This window comes from Ambystoma mexicanum, chromosome 7q (genome assembly GCF_040938575.1).
Source record: "Ambystoma mexicanum isolate Mex_15411 chromosome 7q, UKY_AmexF1_1, whole genome shotgun sequence".
Taxonomy (NCBI): domain Eukaryota; kingdom Metazoa; phylum Chordata; class Amphibia; order Caudata; family Ambystomatidae; genus Ambystoma; species Ambystoma mexicanum.
The window spans coordinates 1,108,641,789-1,108,656,371 of NC_090941.1; the positions used below are offsets into that span (position 1 = coordinate 1,108,641,789).

A 14,583-nucleotide genomic window follows, 5' to 3' on the forward strand; every position below is an offset into this window, starting at 1 on the left:
CTTCAGGCCAGTCGATCATGTTTCTATAGGTTTGTTTCATAACTACCATCATGCTACACCCGTCTTACCCGTATCTGAAAGTACACTAGCCTACGATTTTATGCTGTAGGAGTATCGCTAGTGGTCATGATTCTGTATGTTTACGTAACTGCCATCAGGCCATACCTACTGTACTGTATCTGTATGCGGCTATGCCTGCTCCACACTAGCTTAGCTAGTATTTTGTACATGCAACAGCACCTCAATGCCTACGGGTTGTATGTGCATTTTACAAATAAAATAAATAAAGCTTAACTTTTGGAAACTTCGAGTAATAGCCACTTAACTTTTACTACAGTTCGGTGACAGCGTGAAGTAGCAGCAGACTCCGCTGCGGGTGCCGTTCAGTCACAAGGACCCCTGGATTCTCTGCAGCATACGATGCCCCATGCAGGCAAAGGCCTGGCACCAACAGCATGAGTACATACATGCTTTCCACTTTAAAATCACTTCTATGGCAGTGGGCACCCAAGGCAGTGATTTTAAATACATCAAGGGATGCATAGACACTATACAGTAGATGGCTAACTGGGTAGCTCAGCAGGAATGCAAAACGTGTTAATCGTATGACATTTTGCAATTATGTATAAAAAAAGGAAGTGCTATAAAACGTGTTTGTCCCGGGGATGGGTTGGGCTACGGGTTGCTTATACTCAGGGCGCAGATGAGGGTATTTCGACCTCTGTCCATGTAGTGAAAATAAAAAGCTGGCACCCATGAACACACAGTTTAATTTCCTAATAACTACTGTCAGTACAACAGAAGCATTTATTTGTGATTAACCAGTTTGACAAACATATATCTTTATAAATATAACCAGTGATAAAATACAAAGCTTCGTAAGGTGCTCGACAAAAAAAAAAAATATATATACATTTCAAAGAAACCTAGTGAATGCAGGTTTCAGCAGCATTTGAGTTTGGAAATAACTTTTTTTCTATGAACGTGTAAAACGTACATTTGGACAACTATAATGTGCCCAGCATGTAGAAGCTTGCTTTCAACTGTGATGTCGCCCCTCCCCACCCCAGTGATGTTCATGATCCATTGATTCCCGTGGTGTCTCTTTCAAGACGGAAGAAAGAAAATGGGATGAGCAAATAGACCTAGGAAATGCACGCGTGACAGCTGGAGAAAGAAAGGAGCACAGCGAAGATTAGGTCACCGAGCCCCCAGCCTTGGTAAAGCCTGATCAGGGCTGAGGCCATTGTGGGTCCACAGGAAACGGCAGCTGGGGGACCAGGAAAGGCCTGCACACTCGCTTCTCGGCACCCCCTCTACTCGTGGTGTGGGGAGGTGAGGTGAGCCAATAAGCGGCACCACTTACCGTGGCCAACAAGACGCTGGCAGTAGGAGGCAACAATGCAGCCTGAAAGCCAGATCCAAATGAAGGAAAGCGCACGTCCAGGCGGTGTAAATTTCCTGTTTCATGGCCACACCCCCATCACGTCACACTGACAGAGCATATGCGTGGGGGCGCAGTGGCTCGCAATGCCCATGCTCAGTTAAGTGCGGCAAAAGTTCTCTCTTATCGCATTCCTGGATCGCACACCCCCCACCCAAGCATGTGGCTGTGCCACCCAGATTGAAGACCTTTGCTCTACAGTATGGCTAGTTTTAGGCAAAATACTTAATTGTTGTTCACTTGCTGGCAAGACTAGGTAGGAGTCCACATTTTCCCTGTATACTAGCATAGTATACATGAACATGCAGGCATCTAGTCAGTGAGACAACACAGGGAAATAAAGGAACTCTGTCCTATACAGACAGAGGAAGAAATGCCAGGGGGGTTCGGGTGAAATCAAGAAAGACATCCAGTGGTACAGAGACTCTGGCTGGTACAGCTCAATGCACTGCCTGGCAGCACTAAGCGGTAAAGTTGGGTACATCTCCCGGCAATATTCAAATCAGAACCCCTCACCTGTTAAAGGCAGTGAAGTTACAGAAATCATGGCAAGGGAACGGCCCGGCCCACCTACTCTTCCTCCAGAGACCCAGGCTGCTGCCGCCGCACTCGTCAACAGCTCCGGTGGTGGCATATTTATCACCCGTGGAAGCAACCAAGCCCGCGAGTTACGCAGACAAGGCATACCTGCCTAACCTCTGGGTTTTACCCAGAGACTCTGGGTTTTTTGTCATTTCTCCGGGTCTTCAGGGAAGACCCCGGAGTCTCCGGGTTCCAATTGACTACCGGCAGCAGTCTTTTGCAGCCAGTTGGATGGAGGACTGGACGGGATCCGGGAACAGCACGAATGCAGTATTACCGCATTTATTTGGCTTAAACTTGTTTTCTTTTTGGCCAGTTTGCCTTATGTTTTAGTCGCCCTAAATTGAAGGGCAACTAAAACATAAGGCAAACTGTCCAAAAAGAGTGAAAGCTGAAGCAAAAAAAAAAGCACGGAATACTGCTTTCAATCTGGTGTCATTAATGACAACAGATTGAAAGCAGCATTCTGCGTTTTTTCAGCTTCCATTCTTTTTGGCCAGTTTGCCATGGCTCAAGTTGACGGTACACACGGAGTCCACCCACTTTTTCCAGACGGTGGACTCTGCCCCTCTCCCCCCCCCCCCCCCAACCCCAACTAAAATGAGAAACATTGAAGGTCCTCTTTGAATGAATGAATTAGCCGACCTCAGGGATTGAACCACAGGCATCAGGTTTACAGGATGGACACCTCACCACTGCACTATACAACCTCGTGAAAAATAAACAAATAAGGTGAAATGTCCAAATTTCGGTACTGCAAGTTCCAGGGAAACCCTTAGTACTGGTTCTTGGAGTTTAAAACATGCAAACATGTTAACGTTTTGAAAAACATTATTTGAAGAAAATATCTTCTCTTGGTTTCTTGTGTGTATTGCTTTTATGGAAGGCGAATGCCATTCGTCCTATGCAATTTGGGTGGTTATGCATGTCCTTGGACATTGACACTTATTGCATTCCATTGTAAAGTGCAAACGTGTTTCTGATGAAGGCTGAAACAGCCGAGTTGACCTTTTTGACAGGTGGGCGGGGGCCGTGTGCAAATGGGTGGGGTCTTTGTTGACTGTGGGCGGGGGCGTACACCTCAGGGTTTTTGATTTTCAAAATGTAGGCAGGTATGAGAGATATGATGTGTTATTTATAACACACTTAATACAGAGGTTTCTAAGCATGAACCCGGGGAATCGAACCCGTTATGTCTTGCTTCCAAGGCGAGCGCGTTGCCACTGAGCTATCCTCCCGAGATAAGGATGAAGAAAAATGGCGCAGACACTGTAGTTTTGTAGAACGCCCTTGAATACAGCAAAGAGCCACTGCCATTTGGTGGTGGAAAACATGCAAGCACACTTACACAAACAATAAATCCGACTAGCTGGCAGCCGAATTTGCACACAAAAAAAACACCTGCTCTGAAATTCACTGCACGGCCAGACATCACTTCTGTGGGGGTGATGGGGATACTACTTACCAGCCAAGAAGACGCACAAAGATCCGCTGCTGCTGCAATCAAAATAGGAAAAACAACCCCCCCCCCCTGCACCTAAATATACCTGGCGCTTCGAAACAGATGTATAAGCGCTTTCTAAATAGATACACAATAAATACCCATCGGTGCAGGGCGTAGAATCCTCCTTCCTCCATGATTGCTCTTCCTGAGCACGCAGACGCCCTGCGTGAGAAACGCTCATACGTCATCACGCCTTAAAGGCGTCTTGGAAAGTGTCGGCGAACAGTAAAGAAACACACAATGCTGTGGGGCGGGTCTCCTAGGGACTTTAAATGTGTCTCTCAGTTGCCAATGAAAGCAGCACAAGGCCCCCTTCCCTGACCCTCCCTTCCAGGCAGCAGCAGGTGAGTGCGTGCACCCGGCTCTTGGAATGAAGTGGATATGCATTTCTTTTAGCATCTGTTAACTCAGCTCCTTCTCACCGCTTTGTTGTTATACTGGCCAGAGGAGCCCTTTTGCAACCTCTGGAAATGCACGCCGAAGAGGCTGCAGCTGTCATTCCTTGTACTCATCACATGTTGAAATTAAACACTGTAAGTGTGTGATTTTCTAAACATATGCTATTGACGGTACACAGGGCAGCCTGTTGTTGGTATTGTAGACACAGCAGCTGCTCCCACACGGTGCAGTTCAGGCTCTGGAATGCCTGCAGGGGCAGTACCTGCTGTGCAGCTACTACTCAGACCGTGGCCTGGTGTAAGTGACATGATAACTGTGCAGACTGATCATTGCAGACATGTGTCTCCAGTTCCACTGCCTACTCTGAAAGTCAAGATTCCCCCGGGCTAATGGCTGCAGATCTGGTACTTTCTCTGTGTCTAAGGACCCTTCTGTGGATGATGAGTGCAGGCCCAGGGTCTGTTCTAGGTGTAATGGCTGCGGGAATGGAAACATCACCCTGAAGAATAGCAGCAGACACTACCTTCTCTAGCTCTAATAGTAAAGGGCTATCCCATCCTCTTGCTGGAGCGGCAGACACAATACCTGCTCCAGAGCGAATGACTTCCGATACCGTACGTACCTGCTCATCGTCTACATCTGACGATACCTGCCCTAGGGCAAATCATTACAGACACAGTACTGGATCTGGGATACCGATTCCAGACACAGTGCCTGCCCTGGAACTAATGACGTTTGAGACAGTACCGGCTAAACCGTTACATATGACAGAATACCTGCCCTGGGGCTTATAACTATAAATACAATACTTGCTCTGCGACAATGATGGCATGCACATTACATACTCTGGGGCTAACGATTCCAGTCACAGTATCTGCTCTGGAGCTAATGGTAATTCAACATAATACCCGCTGATGAGCAAATCTGGGGTTTATGACTGCAGAAACAGTAAAAACCCCATATACCCTTTCCTAACTGGGTGTCCTTTCCCATTCCTAATTCTCCTCTGACACCTCAAACCACGCTCTCTGAAATGAACGTACAATGTAAAGAAGTCATCAGTAGGGATAAACCACTGTGCTACGATTTTCAAAAAAAAGTTTGGTGCAACTGATGGGAATGCTCATTCACTTCACTTGCGCCAAAAAGGTGGTGAACCGTGCACAAAAAACATTTAAATATGTGTATCATAGTTGTGCTCATTGTGCTGCTCTTTTTCCACCAAATGCACCACTGCGCACGGCAGAGGGTGGAAAGGAGGTTCTTCATTTTCAAGTAAATCCTGATTTTCAAAAGAGGTGCACTTTTCAAAACACAGGAAAGAAAACATTGTTCTTTGCCTATTTGGAACAGGTGCAGGGGGATATAAAATATATGCAAAGGTCACGTCTGATCCTCTCGTGCCATGAGTGAGTGAATGCTGTGTGTGAATAAGCGTGTGAATGTTGAGTCAAAGAATGTGTGTGTGCATGTGTTTGTGCTGGGCCAGGGAGCTGAATATGACTGGTGAGTGCAGCACACTAACAATGCACTTAAAACAAAACAAAAATATTTTATTGCCATTTTCAACAGTAAGAACACGTAACCCCCTCGATCCTAACACATGTAACCAACAACGCACCCAGTCCAGAAATCTGCCCATTCCCAGGTTGGCCATCACTATGTTGTCCGGCATCTAACTCCCAAAAATACTATTCATTGCTGGACGGACAATATCCCAATAAGGCTCTATGACTGGGCATTCCCACCAGATATGCTTTCACGATCCCAGTTCCCCACATCCCCTCCAGCAGAGTGCTGACGTTGTTGGGTAGAATTTATGTAGAGTTTCACTATATGCGGCTCGTATAACTTACTTTACAGACGGCAGCATACTTGGGACACGCCATTTTGAGGCCTTAAAGATTCGGTATCTATTGCAGTGCTCAAACACGATTCGACGTACATTCTACATTTTCTATTTGAACAGAACAACGTGTTTTTGAGTGGAAACACATCAGAGTAATTTTGGAAATAGAGCTTTGCCTTGAAAAAGACCTGTGGAGGTCGAAAAAGGTGTCGGCACAGATCTCTGACTCTTTGAATATGGACATTAAATACTGAATTTTACATTGGAATTCTTTCTAACAGTGACTTCGTTTAGTATCTTGCTACTTTAAGTTTCAGTACTTCAAGTTTCCAATTTCTTCTGTTTCCTGGCAGCGCTTGCAATTGGTGGAATTTTCACTGTTTTTTTCTCTACGTTAGTAGGTACTGAGGTGCTCACTACTTCACCATAGGGCTGCAGCCAGTCGTAGTGCAACATTAGTAAGTTTACATATAATCTAACTGCTTAAGCGCTTCCATCTCCTGGCATACCTCAATAATTTTGTTTTAGAATTTATGTAGTTTTTCTGAGATGAGATGCCATTTGACTGTTATCTTAACACACATCTCCTGAATCTGGATGGCCCGTGTGAGCTTGGGGATATTTGCCCATAACTAAATCCAAAGTAGCCCCCTTCCCCCCCACACACCCCAGCGGATGCCCCACTGCAGTTTCCCTCTGATCCATATAGTGCCATGCCTGGGTCCTTGCCTCTTCTGCTGTAATCCCATCTAATGCTCCTACCAAATGCCTGGCCCCCTTGTCCGTCGTTACAAACCGTTCAAAGGGTGTGAGATTCCTGGTGGCTGCTGACCTGACCATTGGGTTCGTAAGCCAGTGCCTCAGTTGAGAGTAGCAATACCTACCCCCTCATCTAGCCCAAAGTGCTTGCACTGTGCAAAGAATTTAATGTCCTGACCCGAGAACTTGTCACGTAGTTTGTGGCACCCTACCGCCTCCCACCCATTGAAGGCACCCCTTTCCATACCCAACATGAACTGGGGATTCCTAAACAGCAAAGTCAGTAGGGAGGGGAAGGTGGTCAAGTTCACCCTCTGCACCAGCTTATACCCTGAGCCCCCAACTAGAGCCCCTATCCTGCTGCGGTGCATGTTTGCAGGTCTCTCCCCCTTGGGTTGCCACAACACTGTGTCCAGTGGCGTGCCCACCACCGCTTTGTCCATTGGACACCAGACCTTTGCGTGATCGCCCCTGAAGCAATCCTGGATCACTCTGATTTGAGCAGCAAGGAAATGGAGGCAGAGGTTTCGCGCTCCCAGCCCTCCTTTGCCTCTGGGAGACATTAGCATCTGCATAGCTACCCTGGATCTCTTGAGGTTCCAAATAAATGAATCCACGTGTTTTTGAAAGGTCCTGAAAAAACCTTGGGGAATCCCCACTGGCAAGGCCGTGAAATAATACAGGATTTTTGGCAAAATCACAATTTTAAGGGCATTTATCCTCGCCAGCCAGGATATTGATAAGGGCACTCATTCCGCCAGCAGAATTTACACTAAATGTGGGTAGTTAGCACAGTAAAGAGCACCCAGAGAACCAGTAATGTGGACCCCCAAATATCTAATGCCGGTTTCCACCCACCTATAGGGTACTATACCCCGCAATTCCTAAACCTTTTTATGAGGAGACGGTCAAGTTTAAAAATGTGGACTTAAGGGCATTTATTTTTAACCCTGCCACCTCTTCAAAGAGAAGAAGTTCCCTGGTAATTGCGTTTCTGATACTGTGATCTAGAGGAGCATGTCATCAGCAAACATTGCAACGCTATGCTCCTCACCCCCAAAGGGAATCCCCCTAATATCCGGGGAGGCCCTAATGCTGGCCATGAACGGCTCCAGGTGGATGGCGTATAAGAGCGGGGATAGCGAGCAACCCTGCTTAGAGTCTCATGAGATCTTGATCCTCTGGGAAAGTTGCCCGTTGATTGGCAGGTGCAAGGAGGGAGTTCAGTAGTTAGCTCTTACCATTGAAAGGAATTTAGAACCGAATCCCATAACCTCCATGGTATGGAAGAGTAATGGCCATTTGACCCGGTCGAAGGCCTTCTCGGCATTCAATGCTAGTATAAGTTCAGGGATTGTAGATTTATTTACTTTTTCAATCAGATGACAGACCCGCCGAATGTTATCTGAGGTCTGCCTATGCCTATTAAATCCCGACTGGTCAGGATTAATCAGCTTGTGGAGGAGTTTATCCAGGCGTGACGCCAGTACCTTGGTGTAGATTAATAAGGGCAATCGGCCGATACAAACTGCATAGAGTAACATCCTTAACCGGCTTCGGGAGCAGCACATCTTTTGCTTCTTCCGTTGTTGCAGTGATACACGCTATTCCCCACCCCCTCCAAAAAGAGTTGAAGGGCTGAATTAAGCTCAGTATCGGTGCCTCTATAAAGGTTTTGTAGACGCGCCTTCAGAAGGCCCCCGGGCTTGGGGCCTTTCCTGATGGCATGGCAGCTATAGCTGCCCTTACTTCTTCAGGAGTAATTTCTCCCTCAAGTTCTTCCCGTTCTTGAGGAAGGTTCTTAGGGAGAGGGCCCCGGGGCAGGTTTCTCTATGGGCTCCCTCCTCAGGGGAATCTGATGTGTACAGGGCTGAATAATATTCTGTGAACACCAAAATTATTTCAGGTAGAGCAATACTTTCTTGCCCCACCCTTCTTTATTTTAAGGATTGTCCTTGATTCTTTTTTCCTAATCAACCTCGCCAACAGGCGATCTGCCTTATTGGCTTTGACATAATACCTCTGTTGCAGGTAGAGCAATGAACAGTCTGCAGCTCTACTCTGCAAAGCCTCTAATTGCCCCCTAATCAGTTGATATTCCATTTGCAGCGTACTTCCCATGTTAATTGGCATTTGAGCCATTATTCGTTTGTTTAACTTCCATCCAATTCCTCCTGTAAGAGACATAGTTGTTTTTCCTTCTGGCACTTCATTGCAATGAGCTCCCCTCCCTCAATGTAGCCTTAAACGTGTTCCACACCACCTTTTCACGTACACCCTCTGTTGTATTAAGTATAAAGTAATCATATATTTCATTCTTTATGTCCTCACATAGAACTCCATCCATAAGGATGTGGCTAGGGAACTTCCATCGCCATAGGCCTTGTTCGTCCTGCCCCATATTTAAGGTAATCGTTATAGGAGCATGGTCTGACAGGGCAATCACTCCTCGCTCTATCCCCACGACCCTACCCAATAGTGACCTCCAAATCCAGGTGCAATCTATCCTTGAGAAGGAGCTATGAATGTGTGAATAAAATGTGTAGCCCCCCACACCCCAGTTTCCTCCAGCCATCTACATATGGCAATTGGACCATGTGTTCATTCAAGCAGGCAGATGGCGCCCCCTGGTTGTGGAACACCCTTGTGCTCCTGTCTTCCCTTGGGTCCCACGCCAGAGAAAAGTCGCCTACCAATATTATCTGCCCTTTGGCAAACATCTCCAGTTTGGTCAGTGTTGCCCACAAGAACACATCTTGCCCTGTATTGGGGGTGTAGATTGATGCTACTGTATATGTCCCCCCCTCTCCCATTGGAAAGAGACCACCAGATAACTATCCTGTGTGTCCCTCTTTGTAGTTATGACCTGGAAGCCTGTGATGTCTCGAATAGCTATTAACAGCCCCTGTCTTCCCTGGGTCGTTGGATTGGAACAGATGGCGGTTCCCGTTGATTTTCAGCTTATGCCTGTCTCGCCTCCGAACTTGCAGCTCTTGGAGGGCTCCTGTGTCGATGGGCGAGTGGGCACCTTCCACTTCTGCCCTCTCGTTGGGGGTGTTTAACCGGGCCTCTTAGGGATAGTTTATTTTTTTTTAGCCCCTTGTTGAAAACTTTGTCCACTCCCATATTTTCCTCTTGAGCGGTTCTCTCCCTGGTCTTTGTTCTTGTCTTGGTGACCCTTCTTCCTTAATCTTCAGGACCCTCGTACCTTCCTCACTGGTGGTGACCCGTTGCTGTTTCCCTTCCCATTCGAACAGTAGTCCAAAGGGAAAGCTCCATTTATAGTGTACGTTCGCGCGCATTAGGGCGCGCACCACCAGGTCCATCATCCTAAGCTTCACCAGGTTGGTCTGGGCTAGGTCCTGGAATAGCTCAAGTTCAGAGCCGTTGTAGCTGATCTGGCCCTCCTAGCAGCCGCCAGCACCTTCTCATTCTGCCCGTACTTGGCCACCACTAGATCTCTGGGTCTGACCCCTGGCTCTTCCCTCTTTGGCCCCGCTCTGTGTATGTGACCGAGCTCTGTCCTTAACCAGTCTTCCACCTCCAGCAGGTACGCGAACACTTGCGACGCCATCGTGCATAGATTCTTGTCCGCCACCGCCTCAGCGAGGCTTTTTATTCTTCTAGGGCGGTTTTCAAGGTCTTCGCTCTGGGTCCCGAGGTTCTGCGTGATCCTTGCTATTTGCTCGTCGATCTTCCTTGTGACCTCTTGTATGGCTCTCTCTGCTGCATCAGTACGCTCCTCTTGTTTCATTATTTCCCCGTTCACCTCTTGCAACGATTGGGACAATTCAGCTCGCACCATGCTCAACTGCGATTGAATGGTGTTCGCTATCTTGTCCCCAAAATCCTGAAAGCATTGGCGAAGGACCTCCTGGGTGACCACTTAATCTTTTGCAGTGCCTGCCAGTGCCCCCAAATACTCTCCTGCCTGGGCCCCTGATCTTCCCCAGCTGGTATCTCGCTGTCTCTGCACCAGAGTCTCTTCAGATTGCCCTCCTGTGATTTCTTCACCAACTGGGGCAGGCTTGAATGTACTCTTCCTTGTTTTTGGACGTAGGCAGGTCCGATGGGGGGGAGCCCTGCCCCCTCCTCTTCTCCCTGATATTGTGTCGCACCCTTTGGACCTCTTCTGTCCACTTTTTCAGGGCATAGGAACCTCCTCCTAGCGCAGCTTTATGGGTCCGCCCTTGACCGTGTGGGGGGTTGGAACTCCCCTCTAACTGTGCGCAGGGGAGCCGCTGTTTGTCCTCCTCCTCTGGTTTCAAATGACCCTCCTGGCCATGGTGCCAGGATCCCTCTGCCCTGAGCCCGTCCAACCTTATTCTTCCTTGCCCTCTTCGGATGTAGATGGACTCCATTGCCTTCTATTCGGCCTTCGCTTCGCTCTGGATTGGCCTGGGGAGGCCAGGGCCCCACTGGTCACTGACTCCTATGCGAGGTGTGCCTTTTGCTCCCTTGCTGTGCTTCTGGATGGGGGTGCACTCGCTGAGGCACTATATGCAGCTCCAAAATCCCAAATTTACCTCAAATGGGCCTGCAGCCGCACCGGCTATAACACCACAGGGCCTCCCCTGGTCTTCTCTGCAAAGCGCTGGCTTCAAAGCTTGGGCAGGTGCCCTCTCCCCCCACTTCCCCACTCCTCACTGTCACTCTGCTCAAAGTTGGTGATCAATTCCTGCTGATCACTGCCTGCGCTGGCTAGCCTCTGCCTGCTTAGACCCTTTCCTTGGGCCAATGCGCACACTGACCTGTGATGGTTCTCCATCCAACCCTCAGGGTCGCTGCCTTCCTGCTTCTTTGCTTTCACTGTGCGGCCCCTCCCGGGCCTCTTGGCCTCCCAGGGAGCCCTTCTCGGCTTTGCAGCACTCAGCAGTGGGATACGCGTGTTTCTCCTCCGGATCCTCCTGATCTTTGTTGAGATGCTGCTTCCCTGGTGGGGTGACGGCTTGGTCCAGCCTCGATCTTTCGGCGGCGCTCGCCAGCAGGTGAGCCCCGATCCACAAATCTAACTCCGATGGGCTTCCAATATCACAGGCAGCTCCTTCCTGACTTGCTCCTCTGCCATCCGGCAGCGACTGCTCTCCGCCACCCCACCTCCCAGCCGCACTGGGTCCTCGACCACCCCGGGTCTACCTGAGTGGTTCGTCTTGCTCGCAGAGTGTGAGCGTGTCTCTCAGCTCGGCCCACACTAGCAGCACACGCAGTGTCTCTGCACCTCCGACATGGCAGAGACGAAGGCCACACACCCGCCTATGCTGAAGACCCCCAGTGATCCGGGCTGCTGCACTCCACCACTACAGCCTACATCGATAAATCCCCACCTGGGGAAGGCTCTTTTAATCTATCTTTATTGAATTTGGTCTGGGGGGTGAGAGCTCCACGATCACGATGCTCTCCCATCGGCAGCCATCTTGGAATCTCAATCACAATGCCCTTTTTTCATTTCCCTTTTTTAATGGTTATCCATTGTAGCTGCCAGTACAAAATGTTGTTTATTTTAAAAAACTTCTTTTTATAGAAAGTACGATATGTGCTTTTATGTCTGCACTGGCATTTTGGAGCACCCCGTCAAGCCATTCTTTTCTGTGACATGACATTTTGTTTTTACTGGGATTCTATGACAAAGCAAGCATGATAAGTGTTATGTTTCTAGACTGGCATTTAGGGAAGCAAGTCATCATTTCTTACTGTGGCGTGGCTTTTTTCACTGCGAATTAAGGGTAAGGCAAACATGATGAGCGTTATTACACATCTAGACTCGCCTGCATTGTGCAGCCAGTTTGGACATTTCTTGTGACAAGACGTTTGTAAAGGAAAAGCCAGCAGGAGTGTGTGGCAGAGCCATGATGGGCACTTTTTCTTATAGTATCATTACTGGCATTATGCGCAAAGCAGACAAATTCTGTGTGAATGAGTATATGTGAATACTGGCTTATATTGGTGCAGTCAGCGTGGAAATGTATTGATTGTGAGGGTGCTGGGTTCCTGCTTTTGACTGCGATGGCAAAGGGGTTGCATGCTTTGTTTACGCCTCTGGCTTCCCCTTTGGCCGAACAAAGTCTCAACCTGTATCCTTGCCACATTGAGGGTCATTCAGCACAAGTGCAACTAAGCAAAAGCTGACTGACTATCGGTATTAGTCCGCAAATCGTCCTACAAACTCTGAGGTTCTGAAGTAATCAGTAAGTCATCCCCAAATTATCAAGAACAAACATGTTTCATGGCGATGCTCTTGAAGTAATCAGCAGGTCATCCCAGATTCTTCCCCAAATCATCGGGGACAAACATGCAATCTCTTGAAGTGATCAGCAAGTCATCCTAAAATCGGGAACAAAGAGTTTCTAAAATAGGGAGGATGTTGGCATAATCCTTAAATCATCCTAAACTCATCCCCAAATCATCACCCATCATTCTGAGACATTTGCTGATGACTTTAACAGTGTGACATCTGATGTGAGAATGACTTCTAGTGTAGTTCGAGGATCATCACATGACTCCAGGATGGTCTCTAAAGTAATCTTTTTAGCCCAGGGTGGGGCATTTCATGTATCTTTGGGACAGTCCTTCTGTCACTCCTAAAGGCTCTAGGGTATTTGTTACGGTCTGGCATGGGTCACTCCTTAAGGCTACTGGTGCATGGGGCAGTTCATGCATCTCTGGGGGCCACCCTGCTGTACCTCCTAGAAGCTCCAAGTAATCTGTTATTGTGTGCCTAAGGTCACTCCTTCAGGCTACTGGTGCATGGGACATTTCATGTATCTGTGGGGTGTCCCGCTGCCACTCCTAGAATCTCCAATATATCTGTTACTGTCTGCCCAGGGTCACTCCTTAAGGCTGGTAATGCATGGGGCATTTCATGCATCTCTGGGGTGTCCCACTGCCACCCCTAGAGGCTCCAAGGTATCTGTTACTGTCTGCCCAGGGTCACTCCTTAAGGCTGGTAATGCATGGGGCATTTCATGCATCTCTGGGGTGTCTCGCTGCCAGTTCCCGAGACTCCAAGGCTTCTCTTACTGTCTGCCTAGGGTCACTCCGTAAGGCTACTGATGGACAGGGCATTTCATGCATCTCTGGGGTGTCCCACTGCCACCCCTAGAGGCTCCAAGGCATCTCTTACTGTCTGCCTAGGGTCACTCCTTAAGGCTACTGGTGTACAGGGCATTTCATGCATCTCTGGGGTGTCCCGCTGCCACTCCTAGAATCTCCAATATATCTCTTACTGTCTGCCCAGGGTCACTCCTTAAGGCTGGTAATGCATGGGGCATTTCATGCATCTCTTGGGTGTCTCGCTGCCACTTCCCGAGACTCCAAGGCTTCTCTTACTGTCTGCCTAGGGTCACTCCTTAAGGCTACTGGTGTACAGGGCATTTCATGCATCTCTGGGGTGTCCCACTGCCACCCCTAGAGGCTCCAAGGTATCTGTTACTGTCTGCCCAGGGTCACTCCGTAAGGCTGGTAATGCATGGGGCTTTTCATGCATCTCTGTGGTGTCCTGCTGCCACTTCCCGAGCCTCCAAGGCACCTCTTACTGTCTGCCTAGGATCACTCCTTAAGGCTACTGGTGGACAGGGCATTTCATGCATCTCTGGGGTGTCTCGCTGCCAGTTCCCGAGACTCCAAGGCTTCTCTTACTGTCTGCCTAGGGTCACTCCGTAAGGATACTGGTGCACAGGGCATTTCATGCATCTCTGGGGTGTCCCACTGCCACTCCTAGAGGCTCCGAGGAATCTGTTGCTGTCTGCCCAGGTTCACTCCTTTAGGCTGCTGGTGCACGGGGACTTCATGAAACATAGCATTATTATTTTGGAGCCGGTTTTTACATGTGATTTCTCTTCGCCGCAGCAGTGAAATTAAATACTGTTGGTAAAGTTATCGCATATAAAGGTGCATTCCATCTCTGAGGCATCATTGGAGCAGCACTCACGTTCCCCGGAAGCGGGCGGCTCATGTATGGTTCCTGCTCACACGGCTTTCCGCCGAACGTTGACTTTCAGCTTGTTCTGCTTTTCTTCAGTTTCAATCGCTATTACCTCTAATCTCGCA

The 14,583-nt window shown here is 48.5% G+C and overlaps 1 protein-coding gene across 1 annotated transcript in view; it reads left to right on the plus strand.

Moving 5' to 3' along the window:
- The first annotated feature begins 3,781 nt into the window (after nt 1-3,781).
- TRIM3 (tripartite motif containing 3) overlaps nt 3,782-14,583 on the plus strand; it is a 551,630-nt gene continuing 540,828 nt past the window's right edge. Inside the window, exon 1 of the mRNA XM_069640490.1 lies at nt 3,782-3,874. The gene's annotated coding sequence lies outside the window, so the exon portion shown is untranslated. The remainder of the gene's footprint in view (nt 3,875-14,583) is intronic.